A 6,000-nucleotide genomic window follows, 5' to 3' on the forward strand; every position below is an offset into this window, starting at 1 on the left:
TCAATACAGTATTATCACACTGTTTTACCCTCACCCTGTGTTGTCTGAGTAGTAGTATGTCCACTGTAAAAGGAGAATAGGCATTCGATGATCCCTGGTCCATGCGGTTTTGGCTAGCGGACTAAAGCACCCGTTAACTCCCCATGTCTCTACAATATATTTTTGCATAATATACAAAGGAAATGTGTTGTCATGTCCGCCATGTCTGCCTTGTCTGTTTTGCATCAAGAACCCCTGGAGCGGTGTGCACGCGCATCTCATGTCTGCTATCCTGCATCTTCCCTAGAGCAGTGGGCACACTCACCTCATGTCTGTTGAGCTGCAGGCTGCTTCCGTTTCTGCTCTGCCTTCTGTGATCATCTCGTCATGTCTAGAATCCCTGATCATGTGTCCTTCCTATGTTTTAGCATAGGCTGGTTCTGCATTCGTCTCTGCATGTCTGAAACCCTGATCATGTGACCTTTCCTAGGATCATGCACTGTCCGGTTCTGCATTCATCTCTGCATGTTTGAAACCCTGATCATGTGACCTTTCCTAGGATCCTGCACTGTCTGGTTCTGCAATCGTCTCTGCAGGTCTGAAATCCTGATCATGTGACCACGCTCTGTGATCCTAGAGGACTGAACTGGAAGCTCTTCCCTGGTCCTGACCCGGAAGTGGAGGTGCTATGCCCTATATCAGAACGCCCCTTCCTATGCTCTGGGCCTGAGTATTGTGTTGCTTCTCTGCATGGCTGTTTGGTCTGTGGGGTCGCTCCCTCTATTCTGTGCCCTTGCACCTTGCTCTGTAGTGCGTCTCTGCACACGCTCCGTGGTCGTATTCCGTCTCTTGTCTAGTGTTTGTCCTTCGTGTTATGTTTTGTCTTTGCCCTGCTTTGCCTTGTAGTCCTTGTTTGCTCTGATTCTGTTCCTTGTTTCTTTCCATGTTTCCTGTCTCGCTTTGCTTTTTGGCTTCAGGTACCCCGCTCTGTACCCTGTCCCTGACGTGTCTCCCTACACGTGCAGGCCTCAGTCTCTGTATCCTGTCCCTGACGTGTCTCCCTACACGTGCAGGCCTCAGTCTCTGTACCCTGTCCCTGATGGGTCTCCTTACACGTGCACGCCTCAGTCTCTGTACCCTGTCCCTGATGTGTCTCCCTACACATGCAGGCCTCTGTCTCTGTACCCTGTCCCTGACGTGTCTCTCTACACGTGCAGGCCTCGTCTCTGTACCCTGTCCCTGGTGTGCCTCTCTGCACATGCAGGCCTCCGCTCTGTTCCCTGTCTAGTCCCAAGGTTCTCCCTTGGCCCGGCTCTGGGCTTCGGCCTACGCTCCGCTGCTAGACTCTGTCCCTGTCCCAGACATGTCTGTCTACATTTGCAGGCCTCAGTTTCTGTACCCTGTCCCTGACGTGTCTCCCAACACGTGCAGGCCTCGTCTCTGTACCCTGTCCCTGGCATGCCTCTCTGCACATGCAGGCCTCCGCTCTGTACCTTGTCTAGTCCCAAGGTTCTCCCTTGGCCCTGTTCTGGGCTTCGGCCTACGCTCCGGTGCTAGACTCTGTCCCTGTCCCTGGCGTGCCCCTTGGTATGCGCAGGCCTCAACTCGTACCTTGCCCTGGCATGTCCTTTTCATGCGCAGGGTCCTGTCTACTACTCTATGCCTTGTCTCTGATACTTTGTGCGCTCTTGCACTTTTTGTACTAGGCTTTGCCGTGCTATCGCATGCGTCTCTGTCCTGTACCTTTGCCTAGCCCTGCCTTGTGGCTCCGTGCCTCCGTGCACATGCCTGGTTGCCTGTGCCTGCCTGGTGTGCCTCAGCCGTGCCGCCTCTAGCCGTGCTTGCCTGTGTGCCTCAGCCGTGCCCCCGTCCAGTGCTATAGTGGTTTCCGGCTGCGTGGCTGCAGCGGTGCCACCTCTAGTTGTGCCCGCCTGCTTATGCCATCGTTGGTACCACCTGCCGGTGCCCCAGCTGTGGTCTCCATGCTCCTTTGCACGCACACTGGTTCTCGCACTGTGCCTTTTCATGCTACTCTTGCACAAAGTCTTTTGCTTTCTTTGCTCTGCTCTGAACCCTAGCTTGCCTGCCTGATTCCGTAACCTGCCGACCGCTGCCAGAGGTCCGGACCTAGATGACTGCGGCCTGATGTCCGGAGCTGATGTCCGTAGCCTGATTCCTGGACCCTGTCGGTCGATGCCAGCACCCCGGATTACGATGCCATTGAACCCGTCCCTGGTGTGCCCTCGCACGCGCAGGTCTCCGTCCTTGTACCCGTCCCTGGCATGCCCCTTGGCATGCGCAGGCCTCCGTCCTGTGAACCCGAACCTGGCGTGTCCGTTGACACGCGTCATGTCGTTAACTCTGTCTTGTTTCCTTGCTTGGAAACCTGCCTGACTTTCGGATGTCTGGATCCTGATGATTGCCTACTGAGCTTCAGAACCTGATGTCCCGGTTGATCTTCGCTTGCTGTCCGGAGTCTGATGTCATCGTGCCTTCGCCTACCATCTGCACGTACCATTCTTGGACTTTGGCGTGCCCTTGCACGCACCTTGCTATGTTGTCCCTGTTCTGGTTAAGTTTGTACCTGATGTTATCCCTGAAGCCTTCCTTAAATGAAGTTTCTTTGAACTAACGTCTCGTCTCGCCTTGTCTTGTTTCCCTGAGCCGGCCGTCTGGTCCAGCTGCCGTGGTGGCTCACCCCCTTAGTCTTGCCCCTGACACTCCCTGTATAGGGGGTGGTTCTTACTAGGTTAGCTCGCCCTAGGTGGGTAGGTGCCACGGTCCAGAGTTTCCACTCATTCAAAGAAGAAACGACTCAGCGTAAGCTGACGCTCGTCACATGTGTAATCTTTAACTTTAGGCCTTTTAGAGATCATTTCATCTACAACTTAACTGTTCACAATAACAGTAATTTCGAACAAGGGTGCCCGTATTTTTCCATGCCACTGTGTATACGTATACAGTAGATATATGAAATATATACATACCCACATTAACCCCTTAGGTACATCATAGGTCACCTTCCCCTGTTTGATGCAGGCTACTTTTCTGGCACATGTCAGCTGATTTTAGTAGCTGACATGTGCCCCTAACAGCCGTGGGATCGCCATCCTGCTGTGGCTGTTAACATGTTAAATTCTGCTGTCAATCTCTGACAGCGGCATTTAACTTGATCTTGCCAGAAGCGAGTCATTAGTTTCGCCATCGGCGCCCATGTCATATGACCGTGGGAGACCCCCATAGTTGTCATTGCCGGATAGCTATGATCGCTGACCTGTGGCCAGTGCTCATAGTAGATAAGCATTTTAGCTACACACAGCATGGCTGAAGCCTGCTACACAAGCGATCAGACGATCGCAGCTTCTAGTCTTCCATGGAGACTATTGAAGCCAGTAAAAATAAAATAAAAAGTTTTTAAAAATATGGAAACAAAAAAGAAAAATTAACTCTTTCTCTCTTTCTCTCTCTCTCTCTATATATATACAGTGTATATATATATATATATATATATATATATATATATATATATACAGTGCCAGTGGAACTTTCAACCTTTTCCCACATATCATGCTTCAAACATAAAGATACAAAATGTAAATTTTTGGTGAAGAATCAACAACAAGTGGGACACAAGTGTGAAGTTAATTGAAGTTTATTGGTTATTTTACATTTTTTTGGAAATTCAAAAACTGAAAAGTAGGGGGTGCAATATTATTCGGCCCCTTTACTTTCAGTGCAGCAAACTTACTCTAGAAGTTCATTATGGATCTCTGAATGATCCAATGTTGTCCTAAATGACGAATGATGATAAATATCATCCACCTGTGTGTAATCAAGTCTCTGTATAAATGCACCTGCTCTGTGATAGTCTCAGGGTTCTGTTTGAAGCACAGAGAGCATCATGAAGACCAAGGAAAACAACAGGCAGGTCTGTGATACTGTTGTGGAGAAATTTAAAGCCGGATTTGGATACAAAATGATTTCCAAACTATAAACATCCCAAGGAGCATTGTGCAAGCGATCATATTGAAATGGATGGAGTATCTTACCACTGCAAATCTACCAAGACCCGGATGTCCCTCTAAACTTTCATCTCAAATAAGGAGAAGACTGATCAGAGATGCTGCCAAGAGGCCCATGATCACACTGGATGAACTGCAGAGATCTACAGCTGAGGTGGGACTGTATGTCCATAGGACAACAATCAGTCGTACACTGCATAAATCTGGCCTTTATGGGAGAGTGGCAAGAAGAAAGCCATTTCTCAAAGATATCCATAAAAAGTGCAGTTTAAAGTTTGCAACATGCCACCTGGGAGACACACCAAGCATGTGGAAGAAGGCTCTGGTCAGAGGAAACCAAAATTGAACTTTTTGGCAACAATGCCAAATGATATGCTTGGCGTAAAGGCAACACAGCTTATCACCCTGAACACACAATCCCCACTGTCAAACATGTTGGTGGCAAGTATCATGGTTTGGGCCTGCTTTTCTTTAGCAGGGACAGGGAAGATGGTTAAAATTGATGGGAAGATGGATGTAGCCAAATACAGGACCATTCTTGAAGAAAATCTGTTGGAGTCTAGAAAAGACCTGAGACTGGGATGGAGATTTGTCTTCCAACAAGACAATGATCCCAAACATAAAGCAAAATCTACAATGGAATGGTTCACAAATAAATGTATCCAGGTGATAGATTGGCCAAGTCAAAGTCCAGACCTGAATCCAATCGAGAATCTGTGGAAAGAGCTGAAAACTGCTGTTCACAAACGATCTCCATCAAACCTCACTGAGCTTGAGCTGTTTGCCAAGGAAGAATGGGCAAGAATTTCAGTCTCTCAATGTACAAAACTGATAGAGACATACACCAAGCGAGCAGCTGTAATCGCAGCAAAAGGTGGCGCAACAAAGTATTAAGTTAAAGGGGCCGAATAATATTGCACCCCCTACTTTTCAGATTTTGAATTTCCACAAAAATTGAAAATAACCAATAGATTTCGTTCAGCTTCACAATTGTGTCCCACTTGTTGTTGAATCTTCACCAAAAATTTACATTTGGTATCTTTATGTTTGAAGCATGATATGTGGGAAAAGGATGAAAAGATCCAGGCGGCCGAATACTTTCGCAAGGCACTGTATATGTATATATATATAGGAATCTTCTACATAGACATGCTATTCTGCTTATGTAAATTATATCTTTAAACAGAGGATGCAGAGTATATATACTGTTGCTTGGTATGTTAGGAATGGTTTTATTGATTTGTTACGTGATTTGATTCAATTTGTCTCTGTCAATAATCTGAACAATAAGGTTGTTTTACTGAGATGAGCTGTAGATCCTGTCACAGCAGCTTTATTCATCATCCAAAATAGATATTTTCCTAAAAATACCAGTTACAAGAAACAAGAAGACTTTGTTTTTCTTCCTAATAAATGGTTTCTGTATGCTTATCTAATTCTAGTAAACATTCCAGTGAACCATGTACTTATTTTATGTTTTTACCTTTTCATGTTGGAGTCAAAAGAATATATTCATGACCGTACTGAATATTGAAATGCAAAATGCGTTATTTGTCATCAGCGTCTTTCACTCTTTTCTATATGAGTGATCCGGCCCACCGGAGCGGCGCCTAGACCTGTCCGTATCAACATCTGATGTTACGAGTAGGTGGGAAAGACCTCAATGAAAACATGAGATCAGTTTCTCCACCACCTCTACTATTTCACTGGTATACTTTGGGCATGGAATTATTTCATGAGTTTTCTCCTAGGCTTCTCTGTAGGAAGAATCAAAATATATGTACTGTATGTAAAAAAAAATAAAAAAGCATGAAAATCATGGTATTATTTTACAAGCTATGAAAAATACTACTAAAAAATTATGTGCAATAAAAGCCAAAATATGTTGCTACAATTTTCATATAAGTTATCACTAGAGTTGAGTGAAACGGGTCGGTCAAATTCAAAAGTCGCCAACTTTTGGTGAAGTCGGGTTTCGCCGATTGAAACCCGACCATAG

This window comes from Dendrobates tinctorius, unplaced genomic scaffold (genome assembly GCF_039654945.1).
Source record: "Dendrobates tinctorius isolate UK_male_01 unplaced genomic scaffold, ASM3965494v1 ptg000069l, whole genome shotgun sequence".
NCBI lineage: Eukaryota > Metazoa > Chordata > Amphibia > Anura > Dendrobatidae > Dendrobates > Dendrobates tinctorius.